This window comes from Eptatretus burgeri, chromosome 13 (assembly GCF_056783735.1).
Source record: "Eptatretus burgeri isolate ZD-2024b chromosome 13, Ebu_testis_v1, whole genome shotgun sequence".
NCBI lineage: Eukaryota > Metazoa > Chordata > Myxini > Myxiniformes > Myxinidae > Eptatretus > Eptatretus burgeri.
The window spans coordinates 54493463-54516960 of record NC_140973.1 but is presented as its reverse complement, the minus strand read 5'-3'; positions in this window follow the sequence as shown (position 1 = coordinate 54516960).

Below are 23498 nucleotides of genomic sequence, written 5' to 3'. Positions count from 1 at the left end.
AATTCTGGCACCAGATCATGTGTCCGATCAAGTTGAAATTTAAAATGTGTATCTCCCATCATTACTGAATCACAGTTGTGAAGTTTCATGCCTATTGATTAAGTGGTTCCAGAGAAAACATTTAATATTTTTATTCAATCCAATATGGCTGCCAAACCACGTGACCTAGCAATTATTCCTCAACAAACTTGAACACACAAGGCTTTTTTTTTGTATACCTTGTCGAGGCTCGTGTGAGTGCTAACACACAACGCACAGCAAGGGGGCATGAGACAAGAGGGGCAGGAGTGGGAAGGACAAAACTGTGGGGAACAGAGACATTAGATCTGTGGAAGGGAGAGGGATGGGGCGGTGAACATGGGGAATACAAGATGGACATTACAGGGACCTTCAGGAAGGAAAGCAGGGAATTTAAAGAAAGTGGGCTTGGGTGGATTATCGGGGGTAGAAAAGATCGAGGATTTGGATGGGGGATGATAAGAGGTGGTGGTGAACAGCTGTTTTGAAGGACTGGAGGGAAGAATGGGATTGAAGAGAGTGTGGGAGTTTATTCCAAAGGTGGAAATAAGAGGAATGAAAGAATGAAGGTGATCAGTGATTCGTGATTTTGGTAGTTTTACCAGAATGGGGTTGTTGGCGGACCTTGAGTGCCCTGCGAAAATGTGGCAGGGACAAATCGCAGAGAGAGAGCAGGGGGGGCAAGGATGGAGAGGAGACAGTAGAAGACAGAAAGACCACCGACCAGCCTGCGGTGAGAAAGTGAGAGGCCCAAAGATAGCCTCATCGCGGGAGATGCCAATGATCCGAAATGCCTTGCTTTCCACAGCGTGAAGCCGAGAAAGGTGGGAGGCAGCTGCACCACCCCAGAGGGAAGAGCAGTACTCCATCAGGCTGCGAACAAAAGCTTTGTAAGTGGACAGGAGCTCAGGTGGGCCGAGGAAGGAGTTTGCACAACGGAGGATTCCCAGTCGGCGACTAGCTTTGGAGGCGAGGTTTCAAATGTGGCTTTCCCAGGAAAGGTCATGGCAGATCGTGAGACCCAGAAGCTTGAAAGAAAGGATTTCTTCCAGAGGATTGTTGAGAAAGTGGATGGGGGGTTTTTCTAAACGGTTCTTTCGGAGAGACAAAGTGAGAGTGTGAGATTTGTCTGGAATGAAAGACATGCTCCACATGTTGGACCAGTTTGTGATTTTATCCAGATCTGCAGTGAGCAAAGAAGCTGATGCTTGCCGGTCTGAGGGATGACCGATGGTACGGCAGAGGGTGGAGTCATCAGCAAAGAGATATAGAGGATTTTCCAGAGAGTCGGAGAGATCATTGATGAAAACCAGAAAAAGAACAGGGCCCAGAACGCTACCTTGAGGAACTCCAGCCTGGACAGGAAGAGGGGATGAAAGAACTCCATTTAGGGCCACAAGTTGACTGCGACAGCAGAGGAAGCCTGCGATCCATGAGTGGAGATAGCCTTGGATACCACAGGAAGAGAGTTTGGTGAGCAGGGCAGGGTGCCAGACTGTGTCAAAAGCATGTGATATGTCCAGGGATACGGCTCGGATTTCCTGTCTGGCATTGAGGACCTCCATCCATTGTTTGGAGAGCAAAAGCAACATATTCAGGGTAGAGTGACCTGGTCTGAAACCAAATTGATGATCGGAAATCAATCCATTGGAGAAGAGGAAGGATTTAATGTCTGAAGCGATGATGGATTCCATAACCTTGCTGATGATTGGGAGAAGGCTGATTGGTCTGTAGTTACAGGGATCTGTTTTTGCACCTTTTTTATGCAGGGCAGTAATGTTTGCAGATTTCCAAGCAGATGGCAGATGACCTTGAGCAAATGAGAGGGTGAATAGAACAGAGAGAGGGTGAGCAAGAGAAGAAGAGCAGGTTTTCAGGACACATGGGCTGATGCCGTCTGGACCGGTTGCAGAATCTGAGTCGAGGTTTGACAGCAAGCTCTCCACCTTGTCGGGAGAAAAGGACACAGAGTTCAGGGACAGTTGGGTGCGACTGGGTAAGGTGGATAGAGGAAGCGATGGGTTTTGGACACAAGATTTAGCTGCAAACACCGAGTTTAGGCATTCAGCCTTTTCACGTGCGGCATCAGCAGTGTGGCCATTTGAGGTAAGGGAGGGGATGGAGGGGGAACATACACCAGAAGCAGATTTGATTAGATGCCACCAGATTTTGAGGAGGGAGAGAGGTTTGAAAGTTCAGACTTGAGCTTAGAAAGATGTTGTTTTCTGGCTCTCCTGAGGGTAGACACACACTTGTTCTGAGCTTTGTGGAAGGAACTGAGATTGTATTTAGTTGGATTTGCCTTCCATGAGGCAAAGAAAAGTTATTTCAGGACAAGAGCTTCACCACAAGCTTCAGTGAACGATGGGTGGGAGGAAGGGGAGGACGCCCGAAGATGAGAGGGGATAAATCTGTGCATGAGGGAGAGCAAGTTTCTTTGAAAGAATTCTCAGGATGGGTTGATGTTGGAGAAAGTAGCGATAGGAAACCAGTCTATAAGTTTGATGGCTGCTTGGAGACCCTGCCAGTTGGCTTGAGTGAAATGCCAGACTCGACGGCGGTGAGGTGGTTCTGTGATAATAGCCAGAGAGATGACTACTTTGACAAGGACGTGGTCAGAAGAACCGATTTGAGCTGAGGAAGAGCAGCAGATATTATCAGGGAAATTTGTCAAAATCAGATCCAGAAGAGATTGAGTACCATTGGTTGAGATCTGGGTCGGGAAGTTGACCGATTGAGTCAGTCCCAATGATTGGCAGAAAGCTTTTGCTGAAGTGCCATGACAGGTGAGAGAGGTAGCCACACCTAGCCTACTGGCATGATGACAATTGAAGTCGCCACATATGAGGAAGAGAGAGTTTGGACGAGAAGATAGAAGTTGGTCCATGTTTTCGTATAGTGAGGTGTCGATGGAGTCATCACTGTTAGGTGGACGGTACAGTACACATATAAACATGAGGTGGGAGTGGAGGGGAAGCCGTAGCCAGAGGTATTCCTGGGGGCGTGGCGGAGTGAGGGCAGTGCATGCAGAGTGAGGAATAGAGTCTTTGATGAAGAGAGCAACTCCTCCACCAGGACGAGGCTCAGGTCTGTCATACCAGAGGAAGGAGTAACCAGGGGGAGATACTTGGGAGTCAGACACGTCTTGGGGGAGGAAAGTTTCTGTTAGGCAGATTATGTCTGGTTTGTCAGTGGCAACCTGTGTGGAAAGATCTGAAAGGTTTGAGCGAAGGCCCTGGATATTTGAGGTCCACACTTAGTCCACACTAAGAGGAAGGGGAGGAGGATTTGGGTGCACAGGGTGGGAGGGGAGGGGGAGGGTAGGACAAGGGATGAAGGAGGGAGGTAAGGAGGGTTGTTGAAAGAGTGTGAGGGATTGCCGAATAGCTAGGGGAGGGGGCCGGATGAAGAGGAGAAAAGGCTCTGTGGTGTTGGGGGAGAGGGGGAACAAGAGAGGGGGTAGAAGGCAGTTGAGGATTTGAGGAGGTGGAGTGAAGAGATGGAGGTGAGAGGGCAGTGGATGGAGGCAGCAACTTTGAGAAGGATGAGTGAGGGGGGTGAATGGTGGGAGGAAGGTGAGGGGGGAGTTTTTGAGAGAGGTGAGAGGGAGGCTTGGAGGGAGAAAAGTGGGATGGTTGCTTTGAAAGTGAGGGGTGAGAGGGTTGAGAGGGGTGAGTTGGCACTGAAGTTGGAAAAAAAGAATGGTTGATGGAAAGCGAACATTCATAGCAAACTGGAGATTTTGTAAGTTTTAGGTCAGAGATGCGATTTTACACGTTTCTTTATGGATGCAATAAAGGTGAATTCAGAGAATGGAGAGAAGAAACACTGTAACAGTTGGATTTTTTCGGCAAGGTATGAAGAAAAGGTCGAATTGAAAGCAGTCTGTTTAAATAGCAGAAGAGTCGTGCATGATGATGCAGTAAAGAGTACCACACGTGTGAAAGAGGAAGATGAAGCAGTACATAAGAGATCGTTTTTATTATTATTATTATTATTATTATTATTATTATTATTATTATTATTATTACTCTTGCGGGCCCGTAGGTGCGGGCCTGAAGGTGCGTGCCTGTAGGTGCATGGCCGTACGTGCAGCTTTGTTCCTTCACTCTCGTAAAGGACGACTGGATTGGGGCATTATTTCAATTATATCGGACCAACCGTATCATAAATGGCCATAACTTGGGAAACACCTGGAAAACATACTCAGGTCCCCAGCGTCAATTGTGATGTCATATCAAACGAAGAAGAAGAAGAAGAATTGTGACGCCCCCACTCTCAACCCCCCTCTCACCCCCCTCACTGGCCCCCTCTCTTGCCCCTCCCCCTCTCTCGCCCCTCCTTTCTCACCCCTCTCTCTGTAAATGTATTCACAAATGTCTACCAAGCACAATAATTTATTCAAACCTTGGGAAACACTTGGGGAACAGCTGAAACGGATGAAGGACGATATCAAACCTTGAAAGGGCACACACTCAGGTCCACAGCGTCGATTGTGACGTCATACCAAACGAAGAAGAATAATAATTCTGACGTCAATCGTGCAAAAAAACCCATTAACTGTGACGTCATTCGTGATGTCATAGCACCGTTTCTTGTCATTGGTTGACAGATAAATGGCCGTAACTTGGGAACCGCTTGTCCCATTAATATCAAACCTTGAAAAGGCACATCCACGGGTCCCCGGCAATATTCCTGGCAAGTTTCAATCAGATCGGACTGGTGGTCGTCGAGAAACAGCGGTCGTATACAGACACACAGACAGACAGACAGACAGACAGACAGACAGACACACACACAAAGATTGCTGGAATTGTAGAGAGATTATTATTATTGTTTGAGAGAGTTTTCATCAGATTAGGTCATGGAAGTGTTTTAGAAAAAATCGTGAGGTGAATGGTGAAATTGGATCGATAAACGCAGGGGGTCTAAACAGATCATGTGGTTATGGGAGAAGCACTTGGCTCTGGGAGGTGTATCGTCAAAAGTGAAATTATTTATTTTAAATAAGGATTGCGTAACATTTGGAAAAGGGAAGGTTGAAGTAAAATCGTGGAAGTGTTTGGTGAATTTGGACGGTAAACGCAGTGTGAGGCTGCTGGGATGATGAAAAGTACCAGGAAGAGTAGAGAGAGAAACGTGGTTACAGGAGGTGTTGAGATCGAAAGAATACAAGGAAGATTATTATTTTTTGATGTATTTTTGAAGAACAGGTAAGATTCGGGAATGGAAGGTTGTAGATCGGAAGAAATTGTGAAGGTAATGGCGAGAGAGGGTCAGCTCAGAAGAATAAAGATGGTGTGCCGGCAGGAGGAAGAAGAAGAAGAAGAATCGAGACTTGTAAGTGTGCAAGGAGAAAGTTTTTTTTTTGATTTAAGACAAGAAATAGTGTTTCGTTGGGAGGGATGGGGATGTTGGGAAAGTGGGGAAGATAGAAATTGAAGGTAATGGGGAGAAAATACAAACAAACATGATCGCACACTGAAGGGAACTATGGGTAGGCCTCAAGCACTTGGAAAGACAAAGTCGATGAAAACTCACAAAATAGCACGATTTTTGAAACAAAACCGAACTAGGAACACACAGTAACATGTAGGTGAGAAAATAAACAGTTAAAACGGGACAGATAACGACCGGAAACTTAACTTTGAGATCGTCAGCAGAGAGCCCAGATGGAGGGAGACTTGCCAACACTCCAAACCCAGAACCGGAAGTGAAGGCGTGGGAAACATTTATGTGAAGTTTCTCCTCAATCTGTCCAGTTTCCCCTCGATTTTTATCGGTTTTCTGGTAAATCCAATGTGGTTGCCAAACCATTTGACCTATGACGTCATATCTGCAAACCTTTTGTTCCTCATGGAGAGGCGGTCGTTCGTGTAAAGTTTCACCTCGATCTATTCAGCCACTTCAGAAATTATTTTTGAAGGGGTTTTTTTTCCAACAATAAGGCTCTCGAATCACGTGACCAATGATGTCTGCAATTCTTTTTCTATGGACCATTTTATCCCCAAATGACCCTCAAAAATTGTCATACTGATCAGATGTAGTGTTGTACTTATGCAATGACGTCATAAAGGCTCCTACAACATGAACCAGTTGATAAACACCGCTCTCTGATTTGCGTGTGCAGGGTAACAACAACCTGGCATTTGAACGGCCATGAAGAATTTCGTGCAAAATTGGACAAGCACACACTTATTTAAAGGATACGTAATTCAATATACCGTTTCTACAGAAAGTCAACACTCACTCTCAGATTAAAAAAATAATAATAATAAACTTTATTTAAAATTCACAACTTTCAAATGAAAAGAAATTCAACAAAATTAATAACAAAACTAAAAACAAAACTAAAAACAAAACTAAAAACAAAACTAAACATCTTCTTCCCGATATTCTCCCCGATCTAAACTATCTCTTCTCCCCAATCTCAGCATCTTCTCCCCGATATAAACTATCTCTTCTCTTGCTCGATGTTCTCCCCATCTTGATGGTTATTCGATCTTTGGCTGATGTTACTTGCCAGATCTAAAGGTGGAAACATCGAATTTCAAGGTCAAAATTTTAGTTCAGCATTTTCAGAAACATTATCGAACACTAAAAGAGCCGTGATCTATGGTCTCTGTTCTAAACAGCCGTGTTGTCATCATGAAGACCACGCACGAGTTCAGAGTCCTTGGGTGTTTTCCATTGCAAGCGGTTTCTTGTGGAGCGCTTGCCAAGTGGCTTAAGCACTCAAGCAAGCACTCCATTGGAAACCGTTGATGAGGAAGGACTAACAGTCGTACACACACGACAACCCTGGTACTTCAAACACTGCGAGTGATCCTCAGACCTCAGGAACGGCACCGGAAAGGTTGGTCTATATATAAACTAAAGGAGGACGTCGTTGGAAACACCATTCCGCATCTCAATTGTTATGTTGTGTTTTCTTTTGAGTTTACAACACTCACCTTCCACCTGGTGCTCGTTCTGTCGAACCTTTAACAGCGGACTTCGTTATCATATTTCCTGAGCGTTTCGTCAATGTGAAATGTTTGAACATCATCATTTTAATTACCTTCATTCACATTAAATGCTTGTAACAAGCTCCAGCTCGAGCGCAAATAAACATTTTAATGTCTCGAAGCGATTCTGAGCGCGTTCTTTCCCCCAAAATCGAACAATCTCGGGCCCCAAATTTATCTTAGCCTTATAAAAAGAAAGTACATCAAGTTTTAAGAACTAGTACGGGCCCGTAGGGGCGGGCCCATAGGTGCATACCAGTATGTGCAGCCCTCTCTCTCACCCCCTCTCTCGCCCCCTCTCTCGCCCCCCTCTCTCGCCCCCCTCTCTCATCCCCCTCTCTCATCCCCACTCTCTCGCCCCCACTCTCATCCCCCCCTCTCCCATCCCCCTCTCTCGCAGATATTGGTCAACAGATAAATGACCGTAACTTGGGAACTGCTCGCCCGATTAATATCAAACCTCGAAAAGGCACATCCACGGGTCCCCAACAATATTCCTGGCAAGTTTCAATCAGATCAGACCGTCAATCGTGCAAAAATAAATAAATAAATAAATAAATAAACATTAATTGTGACGTCATTCGTGATGTCGTAGCACTGTGTCTTGTCATTGGTCGACAGATAAATGGCTGTAACTTGGGAACCGCTTATCCGATTAATATCAAACCTTGAAAAGGCACATCCGCGGGTCCCCAGCAATATTCCTGGCAAGTTTCAATCAGATTGGACCGTCAATCGTGCAAAAAAAAAAAACATGAATCAATAAATAAACATTAATTGTGACGTCATTCGTGATGTCATAGCACCGTGTCTTGTCATTGGTTCACAGATAAATGGCCGTAACTTGGGATCCGCTCGGCCAATTGACATCAAACCTCGAAAAGGCACATCCGCGGGGCCCTGGCGATATTCCTGGCAAGTTTCAATCAGATCGGATTGGGGGTTGTCGAGAAACGGCGGTCGCAGACAAACAAACAGACGGACAGACAGACACATACACAGAGATTGCTGGAATTATTATTTTAAGAATGGAGACTTTTACAAGAACGAATCATTGCTTTCGATGAAATATAAACAAACACAAAACGGATGAGGAGGTGTGTCTCTAATAAATCCCAGCATGCTTCACGGCTCTCGTGTTCGCTTGTTGTTTCTTCTTGAATTGACCACATGACCCATTATATTTATTTATTTTCTATTAACCGTTGATTTGGGTTCTTGATGAGTATCATGTTGTAATACTCTGTGTTAATGTTGAGTGTTGTCTACTTCCCAACATCTTTTTGTTCTTTTCCTTTTCTTTCATACTTCGTTTTCGTCTTTCATGGTTACTTTTACTGTTTCATACCTCTTTTTTTCCTATTCCCCCTTTTAATCCCCCCCATACCTGAACCCTATTTTACTCTTCAATTTTGGGCCATGAGCTGCCTGCCCTTGTGTTCACGAAAAACCAGCAGCTGCTGTTGATCCAGTTTCAAGGTTCGGGTGATGGCTGTCACACATGGATCGCTTGCTATTCATTGTCAGTGTAGGTGAGATAACTTTCAGTTCTGTACCACGTAACGCCAGCCTCAAGCGAGACAGCCCCTCACCAAAAGGTATCCTGGTCAGCCTGTCTCTTCTCTCTGATCTGAACCAACCGGACTCGGTGAAAAACCCAAAAGAGTGACAATGATGTCAGGTTTACAAAAACCCAAAAGAGTGACAATGACGTCAGGTTTAGAAAAACCCAAAAGAGTGACAATGATGTCAGCTTTACAAAACCCAAAAGAGTGACAATGATGTCAGGTTTACAAAAACCCAAAAGAGTGACAATGACGTCAGGTTTAGAAAAACCCAAAAGAGTGACAATGATGTCAGCTTTACAAAACCCAAAAGAGTGACAATGATGTCAGGTTTACAAAAACCCAAAAGAGTGACAATGATGTCAGGTTTACAAAAACCCAAAAGAGTGACAATGACGTCAGGTTTAGAAAAACCCAAAAGAGTGACAATGATGTCAGCTTTACAAAACCCAAAAGAGTGACAATGATGTCAGGTTTACAAAAACCCAAAAGAGTGACAATGATGTCAGGTTTACAAAAACCCAAAAGAGTGACAATGACGTCAGGTTTAGAAAAACCCAAAAGAGTGACAATGATGTCAGCTTTACAAAACCCAAAAGAGTGACAATGATGTCAGGTTTACAAAAACCCATAAGAGTGACAATGATGTCAGGTTTACAAAAACCCAAAAGAGTGACAATGATGTCAGGTTTACGAAAAACCAAAAAGCACACAGTGTCAGAATGGATCAGTATGTTTTTGTCAAGTACTTGTTTTTTAAAAAGGTGTTTTTTTAAAAAGTGTACTTCCTCCAGATGTTTCTGTTGTAAAGTTTTTAGACCTTGTGAAACTTTTATTACCGCCACCACCGAAGGTGAAAGAGGTGATGTTTTCACCGCTTTCTGTCTGTTTGTTGGGTGGTCGCAAGACGACCGGTATTCTCAGGTTTTCCGTCTGTTTGTATGTATGTAATGGACAGCTCTGGAGGCCAGAGGAGTCAACCGATTTTGATGAAACTTGACTGGTAGGTTCATACCAGGACCTAGTTGTATGCTTTTGAGCAGCGTTGCTATGGACGCCACCGTTGCCAAGCAACAGGACTTTGAAATTTTTGAAAAAATCCGAAAAATATTTATGTATATATTTTTCGAAAATCAAAAATCGGCTTCCGCGCTTTTATGCGCACTATAACAAACCTCTTTGTCAAAAATTCTCAGCCCGATCCGTCAAAAACTTTATGACAAGTATGCAATTATATAGCGACCACCCATGTCGCCTACCGGCTAGTCTGTTGGGTCGTCGAAATAGGTGACCCTTATTGTCAGTAATTCTGTCTGTTTGTTTGGATGTTTGTTCGTTTGTCATCAGCATAATTGGTAGTAAACGTGGGCGGATTTTTACCAAACTCGGGTGGTAGGTACATGTTATGACCTAGTGTTTTGGAAATTGTGATGGTTGCTAGGGACGCTTTGGTTCCCTAGCAACAACCGAAAAACCTTCAAAATCGGTACCGTTCACGCGAAATCAATTCCGAAAGCCATTATCCCACGTAGGGTTATGAAATTTGGCGCAAATGATCTACAGGTGATGCTCTATCAAATATATTCCGGTTTTTGTGATGTACAGAATACTTTATCCGCAGCGCCCCCTTTCAATTAGGGTATGCACGAAAATTGGCGAAAATTGAAGGCCCCCTAGCGACCAGGTGAGTGCATCGATACGAATGAAACTTTGCAGGTTCATGGTACTGAATGAGTACTACAACTTTGCCTCAAGACATATTGACCGATTTCGCTTACGTCAGGCGTCAAAGGTCAATTAGTGCAAAAATCGATAATATGCGAGAGCTGGAGGTGCCTTCGCGCCAAATGCTACTCCTCTTCGGGTTATGGTCGGATGGTCATGAAAATTCACACTAATCGTCTGGAATACATTGTGCACAAACGATCGAGCCGGATTTTCCATTCAGATCTTTGTTCACCCACAGCACCCCCTCGAACTTTGGGGATTTCCGATTTCAAACCGCATTTTCGGTACTTTTCATTCAAATGGATACCGAGTAGTTATCAGGAGATGGAACTGGATGAGATTTGATATCTATAATCTTAAGGTGATTCCCTATCCGCTATATGACATCCATTTTGCTCTATATCTTATAGTTTCCATGCTCGGCGACCCATCGCCGCTTACCGGCTTGTTTGTTTGTCTGTTTGTGCACAGGATATCTCAAGAAGTTTGGATGGATCCGGATGAAATTTTCTGGACAGGTTCAATGTGTGACAACGAAGAATTGGATCAATTTTGGTGAAGATCCGCATCTGATAATTTTTATGTGATTCTTCACCATTGAGAGATGGGGCTAAAATGATATATGGCACGATATCTGAAAACGTTTTCGACGGATTCAGACGAAACTTGATGGACATGTTGGGTGTGTGACAAGGACGAATTGTTTCTATTTTGGTGAAGATCTGAATCTGGATCTGGACACGAGAATTATTTATTTTTAAATGTGATTCTTCACCATTGAGTGATTGGGCGAATAACGATATAGTACTGGATAGCATGATATTTCAAAAATGTATTTGGCCAGACATGTTCTTGTGGATCAGGCATTACGTGGCACAGGTATGCGCTCCACCGAGTGCCCTTCTAGTTTGTCTTGCAACAGGTAAGACTTCTGTTACCCTCGCCGAAGGAGATGGTATTGCATTTGGGTCCGTTTGTTTCTTTCTTTCTTTATTTGTTTGTCCATGCAGAACTTTTGTGTTTTTCTCCGCAACCGCTTGTCGGATTGAGACGAAATTTTCACCAGAGGTGTGACGACTCATGTAAAATGTTTTAATGATAATTATGACGTCATAGGTCACGTGGTGTGGCGGCCATGTTGGAAAAATGGAAAAACTTTGGTCATCTCTCCAAGAAGAGTTATGTACAATCGAGGACAGCAGAGCCATGCATATCGCCAGCGGCTTTTACTTCAGGTGCATAATATGCCCAAGCCCAATACGGCCAGAAAATAATTTATGCCAAAGTCCTGTGTCTTATGCAAAACATCCGGAAGATCCTAACGACGTGCACAATATGGCTGAGGGTCGTTTCATACCGGACAGTGACAAACGAACCATAAGACGATCCCGACTAGTTGCTGATGATGAGTGTAATGCGGATGAGGCCATAATGTCTGATGAGTACAACAACCCCTGAACAGGTTTCCGATTATTGCGATCTGTCAGCACGCCACGTTGAGTGCTCTCTGCCCAGCCGTAGAGTGAATGTCACCCAATCTACAGTCTTGAAAACATTATTCCAGCACCATCCTGTCACACTTCCACTCGACATCAGAGCCACGGCAAATTTGATCTGTGCTTCCGCAGCTGAGGCCTACAATCCCCCAATCCATACAGCCTCTCCGATGACTCGGCAGGCAGATGGTATTACCCAACTCAATGTCATTGGCGAGGTACACTGCAACTTGTCGAGAGGGAGCCAAGAGTTTCGACTTGATGCCTTAGTTGTCAAGCCTGGTGGTGGTTTAAACCTGGTGTTGGCGTAGTGGTTAGGGTAGCGGCTTGGGATCCAAAAGGTCCTGAGTTCAAACCCCGTTGGCCGCTTGAATTAATACACCAGGGGGTTGACTCAGCCTGTCATCCTTCCGAGGTCGGCGAAGTGAGTACCAGTGTACTGGGCCCGGTGTATGCCCCGGTTCGAATAGGTGTACCATATCCCTGTGTCGTAAGAGGCGACCAGGGTTGCGTCAGGAAGGGCATCCGGCGTAAAACCTGTGCCAAATCATTATGCGGATCATAACGGATGATCCGCTGTGGCGACCCCTCACGGGAGTAGCCGAAAGAAGAAGAAGAAGAAGAAGAAGAAGAAGAAGAAGAAGAAGAAGAAGAAGAAGAAGAAGAAGAAGAAGAAGAAGTCTTAGTTGTCAAGCAACTTGACGTGAGAGTGCTTGCTGGCAATTCGATTTTGGTTAGTGACATTGCTGTGCGACCCCCGGAGAGGCAAATCATCATTAAAAGTGAAGATTCTGTTGAATATGGCTCTTACAGGAGCCGACGCAGTAAAGTACCCTCGGCCACACGCTCCCAAGCATTATTACTGCATAATCCTCACAAGACTGTTCTCCTCCCCGGAGAATACCTCGAACTCTGCACTGAGCCAGATGCTGTATGGGCGATAGAACCACGTTTGGACAGTGATGCGAACACTCTCATCAAGCCCGAATATGCATGGCCAGTTCCTCAGAAAATTTGTTCCATCCACAGGGCCATGTGTGTCACTAAAAGACTGATTCACCTCTGCTGGTCAATTGGGGCAAACATGTCTGCCAGGCAAGGGTGACTTTTCTTGTCAGTGACACACGCAGAGTAAACGTTCTGATGAGTTCTGCCCCCAATACAGCACCAGCTCCTCTATTCTCAGTCAGTGTCTGTGGCAACCCCGATTCCTACCTGTCAACCGAAGTGCACAATCAGTTCCACCAAATCAATAAGGCCTACGACGATGTATTTCATCCTCAGATCTCCAAATATAATGGGGCTCGTGGCAACGTCAAGGCCTTTGTCAACAAAGGTCCAACGCTACCTCGACAGAGAAAAGGGAGACTTCCCCAATACAATGAGAATCTAGAGCCTGTCAACATTCGTGTAAAGTATCTAAACCCTTCCTTTTTCTTATCAAGAAGCCAAGTGGAGGGATCAGACTTGTCACTACTTTGGGGAGGTAGTGCAGTACAGTAAACCCCAACCCTCCCTGATGCCAAAAGTTGATAGTGTGCTGCGACAGATTGTAAAATGGCAGCGTATCATTACCACAAACCTCGTAAAGGCCTTCTATCAGGTCCCATTATCTCATGACTCTATGAAGTTCTGTGGTGTTGCTACCCCATATATAGGAATCCGCATCTATACCAGGTCAGCGATGAGGATGCCCGGCTCAAAGACTTGCTTCACATTGCTCATGTCTTGGGTCTTGGGGGAGCTTATCCAGGAAGGTTGCATTGCCAAGATGGCTGACGATCTCTACACAGGCAACGATACACCTGAGAGTGCTCTTAATAACTGGTGCCGTGTCTAGGTTGCATTAAAACAGAATAACCTTTGACTTTCGGTGGTGAAAACTATGATTTGTCCAAAGTCAGCAACAGTAGTGGGATGGATGTGGCGTGACGGAACATGAAGCGTCAAGCACCAGTTTACTCAAGATCCAGCAATCAATCCAAGACCGAAATGCAGGAAAAAGTAAAAGCTTCCAGTGGTCCATCAGCAGGGAAGCAAAGTCCACACAGCATCAGGATAGGGTACGAGCAAAATCAAAATAAACCAATTTCACCCGCAGGGTGACCCGTATCTTGCCAAAAGGTGACCACGTGTGACTTCTTTAAGGTCACACTGAGGTGAACAGAGCTGCTATCCACCAGGAGCGACTCCTTGAGGAATATCTGCCTACGAGAGATTCCGATGAGAATCGTTCTACAGACTAACCATGAAAAATATGCGTTTGCCTCATAACGTCACCAAATGACATCATAATGTCTCAAGCTTGATATATCTAGAAAGCACTCATCGAGGTGTTCAATTTGAGGTACAACACGATATGGTTCCTAAAACTTGAAAATTTGACCTTGGGGTCAAATATGTTTGACCTCAGGCGTTAACCATGAAGGTCAAGGCCAATCGCCACCAAAAATTAATCAGCTGAGCGCCAGACCATGAACTATATTCCCATGAAGTTTGAAGACGATCCGATCAAAATTACTCAAAAAATAAGGGTTTCGTCGACTCCCTTGATTTGCGACAAAGTGACCTTGACCTTTGACCTTGACCTTCAAAATTTTATGCGCTGAAAGGGACCTCTATATGCCTCTGATATGCGAAGTTACAAAAATTTCCAATGATAACTGTGCTCTGCAGAGTGATTTATACGTGATTACAGACAAATAAATAAATAAATAAATAAATAAAAAACATATGAAGGTCAAGGCCAATCGCCACCAAAAATTAATCAGCTGAGCGCCAGACCATGAACTATATTCCCATGAAGTTTGAAGACGATCCGATCAAAATTACTCAAAAAATAAGGGTTTCGTCGACTTCCCTGATTTGCAAACAAAGTGACCTTGACCTTTGACCTTGACCTTCAAAATTTTATGCGCTGAAAGGGACTTCTATAGGCCTCTGATATGCAAAGTTACAAAAATTTCCAATGATAACTGTGCTCTGCAGTGATTTATACGTGATTACAGACCAAAAAAAAAACAAACAAAAAAAAAACGTATGAAGGTCAAGGCCAATCGCCACCAAAAATTAATCAGCTGAGCGCCAGACCATGAACTATATTCCCATGAAGTTTGAAGACGATCCGATCAAAATTACTCAAAAAATAAGGGTTTCGTCGACTCTCCTGATTTGTGACAAAGTGACCTTGACCATTGACCTTGAAAATTTTGTGCGCTGAAAGGGACCTCTATAGGCCTCTGATATGCGAAGTTACAAAAATTTCCAATGATAACTGTGCTCTGCAGAATTTTTTATACGTGATTACAGACAAACAAAAAAAACAAAAACAAAAAAAAAACATACAAGCTGACTTACATATCTTGCAAAAACTTCGTTTTGGCAAGATAAATAAAGACCAATTACTGCACAATATAGTCCCAAGAAGAAAGCCAAACATAACAACACACACAGGCACACACACACACACACACACACACACACACACACACACACACACACACACACACACACACACACACACACACACACACACGACTCCTCATGTGGAATGTTTTATTGCTTATTATAACGTCATGGGTCACGTGGTGTGGCAGCAATGTTGGAGAAACGGAAAAATTTGGACGTCTATCTCTGAAACTGCACGAAGGAAAAAATTGAAACTCGGCACATGGTAAGTACTCCTCATAGGGAATGTGTGATTATTTTTTATGACATCATCGGTGCCTTTTTTATATCGTCCTAATTGCATATGTAGAACGCTACATATGATCAGTATGAAAAATTTTGAGGGTCATCTCTGGATAAAATGGTGTTCGTGGTCACGTGATTTTGCAGCCATATATCGTTTTTGTTGTTTTTTTAAACCTTCAAAAATCTTCTTTTCTGAAGAGGCTGAGCAGATAGAGGCAAAATTTACACATATGACCGCCTATCCATGAGGAACAAAAGGTTCACGCATGTGATGTCACAGGTCAAATGGTTTGGCAGCCATATTGGATTTACCCAAAAACCCATAAAAAATCTTATTCTCCAGAACGGACGGACAGTTTGAGGGGAAACTTCACAAAAATATTCCCCAGGACTTGGGGATAACAGGGTATTCAAGAACAATTGATATGTCACACAGTCTGGCAGCCATATTGGATTGAGTGCAAAATCTTGAAAAAAAAAATCCTGTCTCTTGAACGATTTCATCAATCGATGTGAAACTTCAAAATTATAATTTAGTAATGATGGGGAATATATGTTTTAAATTTCAAACTGATCGGACGCATGGTCTGGCAGCCAAAATTATTTAATTATTTTGATCTGGGTTATTATTAATTTTTTTTTAATTTAAATAAGGCTCACTTGGCTGTGCCTGCATGAGTTTGAGGGTGGAGGAGTAACAGCTGAAATGTGAATCCCATCGAGGTTCCTCCTGATGACTTCATCTTTGCTTTTTTTCTTGTTCAGGTTCCTTCTGATGACTCCAATGCAGGACTGTACCTATTTGGTCTTCCATTTGATTTGAAATGAATTAATTTTAATCCCATTCTGAATTCAATTGAATAATAATAATAATAAACGTCATGGGTCACGGTCAGGTGTCTGATCAAAGCGAGATTGTATCAAAGCGGGACGTCTTGGTACCCAGTCATCACTGCCAGCAGTTATGAAGTCGTGGCAGTTCTAGTTATGTTTCCTTTTAATTGCGTAACACAACAGTTTACAAATGCCACACAAAACAAAGCCTGGCGAGGGTCTGCAATCTGTGATTGCTGTTTTTATTGTTTATTTTCTAAATTTATATATTTTCAATTTAATTTAAAATTTCATTTTTTTCCAATTCCCTATTATTTACATTTCATTGTTTAAAAAAAAAACTTCAAAGATTTAATTTTTCTGTTATTTAATTTTTCCATTACATGATTATTATTATTATTATTTTTTCCCCATTTTAATTTTTGTTTAATATTCAATTGTTTTATTTTTTTTTTCTTTCCATTTTTCAATTACTATGAACACCCGCTCCCTTCGAGAGTATTGGCAAGTTGTCTTCACCCCTGCCGCCTCGCAGGGAGAAGCAGGAAGCGGGGGGGATTTTTTTTGGTGCCCATGACCTGACCCTGGGTTCTACCAACAAGTATGCAAAATTTGTTGGAGATCAGGCCAGCCCTCAGTTTTTGTGATTTTCAGATGAACAAACATACCTTCATACATACACTGACTGATACACCCACACTATACGGATAATTGTCTTATTTAATATAGTAGGATGAAAATATTTTTCAATTTTCAATCATTCATTTTTCCAACTATTATTATGGTTTCTGGAGGGAGGCATTAAGTGTTTAATCTTGGTGTCAGTAGTGTTTTGCTTTTTGGTAAAAAACAAAAAACGTTTGTTTTCATTTTCAGGCAGAATTTCAAGTGCTACCAATTGGCTAATATTACAATTTAGCTGTCCAGGGAAGGTGGAAACCACCAGCGATCTCTGATCACAGCCCTCCAGTTATAAGCTCGATCCTATATCATGGGTTTAAAATGTACATGGGTTTAAAAGGCTTTTGATTCCGAAAACCCACCCATAAATTTCTCAGTTATTGGGGGTGGGGAACGGGGAGGGTGGGGTCGGGATCCAAGACAATAATCAAGGTGAGTGCTCCAAAGTGTTAAACTGCGAAGCGTTCCGTAGAATCTGAACGTGAACCGAATTGTAAAGGAGAATCTGAAGCCTCCAGCAGATGCAGAGGGAAGTGAGGGGGGGGGGGTCACGCAATCACCGCCCCACCCCCCCTGAACACCTGCAGCACATTGAAGATTGCTTTTGCTTTCTTTTATACCCTTTCTTACAAATTCATTACCACTGGCACAATAATTATTTTGAAAATAGCACTTAGTCATCACTGAAGTGAAAAAGAAATATATGCAATGCACCATATATTATTAACGGATAATTTATCGACTAATTTTTTTTGACCATTTTTTTCTTCACATTATACAAATAAATGTCCAACTTTCTCATTGGGGTTCTGGGCTGACAAGATGGCCAAGGGGTTTGCATATTCGCCTCTAAGCTGTTTAGCCTGGGTTAGTTTCCCAATCCCGCTATAAACTGCCTGCCTGGTGTTTCACAGGCAGGATGATTCATCAATGTGTGTCGTCCCTCAGACACATGTTAAACTGGACATTCCATCTACGGGTATTGGTTAGTGGACGTTAAAGATCCCATGGTGTCTTTCACAAAGAGTAGGCGAGCTTTCACTGGCACCATGAACGATGTATGCCCGGTGTTGGCTTAATGGTTAGGGTGGTGGGCTTGGGATCCTACGTTCCTGAGTTCAAATCCTGCTTTTCTGTTGAATTAACACCAGGTGGGGTTGACTATGCCTGTCATCCTTCCGAGGTTGGCAAAATGAGTGCCAGCTTGCTGGTATCCTGTGTCATAGTGGCCTTCCATTTGATTTGGATTGTGCCCAATAACCAAGGAGATTGCTTAGGCCGCACCAACACTTTGCACAGAGTATGGTCCCAATGGATGGATGAACTATATACAAATTACAAATTCTTGCCCGAACCAGTGGTAGCGTTAATCATTTGAACGTCTCATTCAAAACACAACAATGGCCCAGTTGAGGCCCCTCTCATCAGACTAAGATACACAATTTGGTGTCTAGTGTCTGTCTGTCCGTTTGACTGTCTCTGCATGTCTGTGGCTTATGCATTCAGAAGTTAATTAATCAATCTCAACCAAACTTTCCAGTGGGATTAATTGTATCAGAAGATAAAGGTTGCATATAGCTACTTTGTTTGATCTCCCTTCCTCCAGGGTTCGAGATATGGCGCCGACGCAAATTCTCTTCCGCTTGTTGTTTACATAAATCATGGTGATTTTCAATAATTTTGCTTTCTGTTGAGCTATCTTTCACTTTTCATTGCTGTTGGGGTCATTTTGCTTCATCTTTAGCTGTTCTAACACACTTCTGATTGAAAAAAAAACCCACCACAACATTCCGCCGTGGTGCACGTGGGTTATCTTTACTGATAATTTACTAATGAGGGGTTGTTATGTTGATCGTACAATGAATCGTAGTGTGGATTTGCTCAACAATATCAATTTTTAGAGACAGGGGTTCTCCACATTTCATTGTCTTTCTAGTTGCATTTGCATACATCAAATGTAGTTATTATCTAGTTAAACAAAAGGGGAAACTTTCCCCGTTTATGCGTTTTGTCAGCAAAGTGATGATGACTAATTCGGACTGGCCATTATGACTGGATTGAATCAAACCTGCAAGGAAATGCAGTCACTGAGGTCGCCGGAATTGAAAGTTGAACTCTGAGCTTCTCAAACATTCACAAAATTGGGACATGGAATGCAAGGTTGATGAAAGAAAGTTGGATGTAATCAAAACAGAAAGATGCAGAGGACAAGGATCGAAATGTTGGGGATAAGTGAACTTGTTTGGACTGGTTTGAGGCAGTTTCGATCTGATGATTAAAAAGTGTTATTTTCTGGTCAGAAAACCTGTAAATGAAATGGAGTGGCAGTGATTTGCAAAAGGAACACAGCAGGGTCAGTACTAGGACAAAACCCAATCAATGACAGATTCGTATCAGTGAGGTTGAAAGGACATCCAGTGAACACCACCATCACTCAGATATCTGCTCCATCTTCTGCAGCAGACAAAGAAAATATGGAGGAGCTTTATCGAAACTTGCAGGAACTGGGAGAACAGGTGACTAATGCTTCAGTCACATTTGGCTCAGCGGCTGTAGGGTCTAAAAAAATCTACGGCCACTAGCAATTATAGGGCGGCCGCAGTATTTCCACGGTCACACAATGTAACAGTCACATATGTTTTTATTTTTCGGGGAGTCGCATGGGGTATTTAGAAATTGTGGAGACCGAAAACGCAGGGGTGCCGTACGGTCTTTGATTTGATGTCGCACGGTGACCCAAGGGGGTCCCTGCGGCGGCCATAGAATTTTCAAGGCAGACGCAAGGTAGCCTCATGGTGCCCGCAAGGCGGCCGCAGGGGGGGCCCTAAGGCGAACGTGGAAATAGTGCGGCCACCGTAATTTGTTGGGGGTTGGCAAAATTCATTTTTCATTAATAAGAGCCTACGGAAAACGCACGAATAATGCAAGCCCACCGTACGCCCGACGTACGGTCGATGTGGAACACATCTACGTCATGGCTATGGCTTGTCGAATTACTACGGACAACCTAGAAATGAAAAAAAGTTATAACTCCGCGCTTTAATTCCACGGAGACCCCTACGGCCTGTAAAAGATAGCCATACGATGTAGGGCCACCCTGAGGCCACCTCAGAAACTCTGCGGCCACTGCATGTTTCTGTCAATTCGGGGGGGCGGGGGTACGGCTGCCGTATCCTAACTGTAGAGCAAATGTGACTCATGCTTAAAGGAGATGTTTTAATTGTTATGGGAGACTGAAATGCAAAAATTGGAGAAGCAGGAGCACCAGGGATTGTAAGAAAGAATGGAATTGGTAACCAAAATAAGCTTGGGGAGCAAATGTTTGAGTTGTGTGGAGAATAATCTTGCAATTGCAAACAAATGCTTCAAACAACCCAAGTACAGACTGTACACACTGACTTCACCTGATAGGAAATGTACAAATTAGATTGACCACATTCTAATCTTGAAACAGAAGATGAAGAAATGCTGTGGCATCTGACAACACACTGCCAGGTTCAGACTGTGGGACAGATGATGAACTAGTTGTGGCAAAGCTTCGAGTCAAACTGAGAAAGGTGAAAAAAAAACCTCCAACCACATATGATCTGGAAAACAAATCTTGAAAACACATCAAAACTAATAAATGTAAAAAAAACATTTTGCAAAGCTGAACTTGGTTGATGGAATACCAGACAAATTGTGGCAGGTGATTGAAGATATTGTAAAATAAGAGGCCACAAACAACATCACAAAAGCAAGCGGAAAGAAGAAAGTTAAATGGCTTCCAGAAGATGGAATAAATATTGTCGAAAGAAGAAGAGAGCTGAAAACCAAAGGCGCTTCAAGAGACGACATGAAGCGGCTAAATGCTGACTTCCAACGACAACCAAAGAAAAAGAGAGATATATTTCAAAGAGGGATGCATGGAGATAGAAAATGACAACAGTGGGGGAAAAAAACACAAGAGCTGCAATGCCTTCAGAAAGTATTGACACCGATCGACGTTTTCACATTTTATTGTTACAGCCTGAATTAAAAATGGATTAAATTAAAAAAAAGTCACCAATCTACACAAAATACCCTGTAGTGACAAAGTGAAAACATGTTTTTAGAAAATTTTACAACTTAATTAAAAATGAAAATCTGAAATGTCTTGCATCAAGAGGTATTCAACCCCTTTGCTACGACACTTCAAATCGAGCTCAGGTACATCCACTTTCCTTTTATCATCCTTAAGATGCCTCTACAACTTGATTTGAGATCACCTGTGGCCAATTCAATTGATTGGACGTGATTTAGAAAGAAACACACCTTTCTCTATGAGGTCCCACAGTTGACAGTGCATGTCAGAGCAGAAACTCTATCATGAAGTCCAAGGAACTCTATCATGGAGGAGAACTCTGAGATAGAATTGTGAAGAGGCATAGATCTGAGGAAGGGTATAAAACAATTTATAGTGTTGAACATTCCCAAGAGCACAGTGAGCTCCATCATTAGGAAATGGAAGGAATATGAAACTACACACTCTTCCTAGAGCTGGCCGTCCGCCAAAACTAAGCAACTGGGCAAAACGGACCTTGGTCAGGGAAGTGAACAAGAACCCAATGACGACTCTGACACAACCACAGACTTATTTGACTGTGATGGGAGAATCTGCCGGAAGGACAACAATCCCTGCAGCACTTCACAAATCTAGCCTTTATGGGAGAGCAGCCAGACGGAAGCCACTCTTGAGAAAAAGGCACATGACAGCATGACTGGAGTTTGCAAAAAAGACACGTGAAAGACTGAGAGCATAAAGGAAAATATTCTGTGGTCTAATGAGACAAAAACTGAATTCTTTGAACTGAATGCAAAGTACTACATCTGGCGGAAACCGAGCACAGCTCATCACCCATCTAACACCATCCCTACCGTGAAGCATGGTGGTGGCAGCATCATACTGTGGGGATGCTTTTCAGTTGCAGGGACTGGGAGACTTGAAAGGAAAGAGGGAACAATGAATGGAGCCAAATACAGGGAAATCCTTGAGCAGAACCTGCTTCAGAGTGCAAAAGACCTCAGACTGTTGTGAAGACGTACATTTCAACTGGATAATGACCCCAATCATACAGCCAAAGAAACACTGGAATGGCTTCAGAACAAGAACGTCAAAGTCCTTTAGTGGCCAAGTCAAGGCCCAGACTTGAATCTCATTGAGAATCTATGAAAGACTTGAAGATTGCTATTCACTGATGCTTCCCATCCAACTTGACAGACCTTGAGCAAATCTGTGAGGAAGAAGGGAAGAAAATCCCCAAATCCAGATGTGCAAACCTCATACACACATGTCCAATAAGACTGAAAGCCATAATCACTACTAAAGGCATTTCTACAAAGTAGTCTTCTTCTTCTGCTTCTTCTTCTTAATCTTCTTGCGTATGACAGCTTGGCTGCCGGGTAGCTATCATTTTGTTGGGGCACAACAATGCCACTGGTGCTGTGCGCCTATACTGGTATACTAGTATTCATTTTGCCAACCTCAGAAGGATGACAGGCTGTCAACCTCACCTGGTGTTAATTCAGTGTTGACCGTGTAATCTTTGTTTGTTTGACAGAGTGGTCGAGGCATCTGTGTTGGAGGTGACGCTTTGGTGTAGGACTATGTCCAATGGAGATTGGGGGAGTGCTCATCACACTCCACATGTTTTGATTTACCCACCGATTGCACCACGTGGCTTCTGGTTGATTGGCTTGTATTAGTGGGAACAATCGTCTCAGTGGCAGATGGACAATTGTTCTTTATTATGTGGTTTTACCATGTGAGACGGAATCCGCAGGAGGTGCGATATATATATATATATATATATATATATATATATATATATATATATATATATATATATATATATATATATATATATACATATATACATATATACATATATATATATATATATATATATATATACATATATATATACATATATATATATATATATATACATATATATATATATATACATATATATATATATATATACATATATATATACATATACATATATATATACATATATATATATATATATATATATATACATATATATATATATATATATATATATATATATATATATATATATATATATATATATATTGTTACGGTTGTGTAAATTCACAGAACACCAGTCAGGTTCCCCAGAGGTCAGTTATTTCGGTAAGTGTGTGTTCCAGGTTAGAATTCCCCACCGATGTACAACGGGATTGTTCGTGTGCCGGGCTGTGCATCTTTGAGTTAGCCGTTATTCTTTTTCTATCTTTTATTTCAAACAAACAGCATCTCTTCAATGACACTACTACAACCACGCCACCTCCACCACCAGAACAGAAACTCACCAACCTCGTCAATCTCCACAACACAGCAACCCTCCTCTACAAACAAAAACACCACTCCCAGAAAGCCACCCGAAGAAGGAAACAGAAATGACGGTTATTACAACAATAACAACATA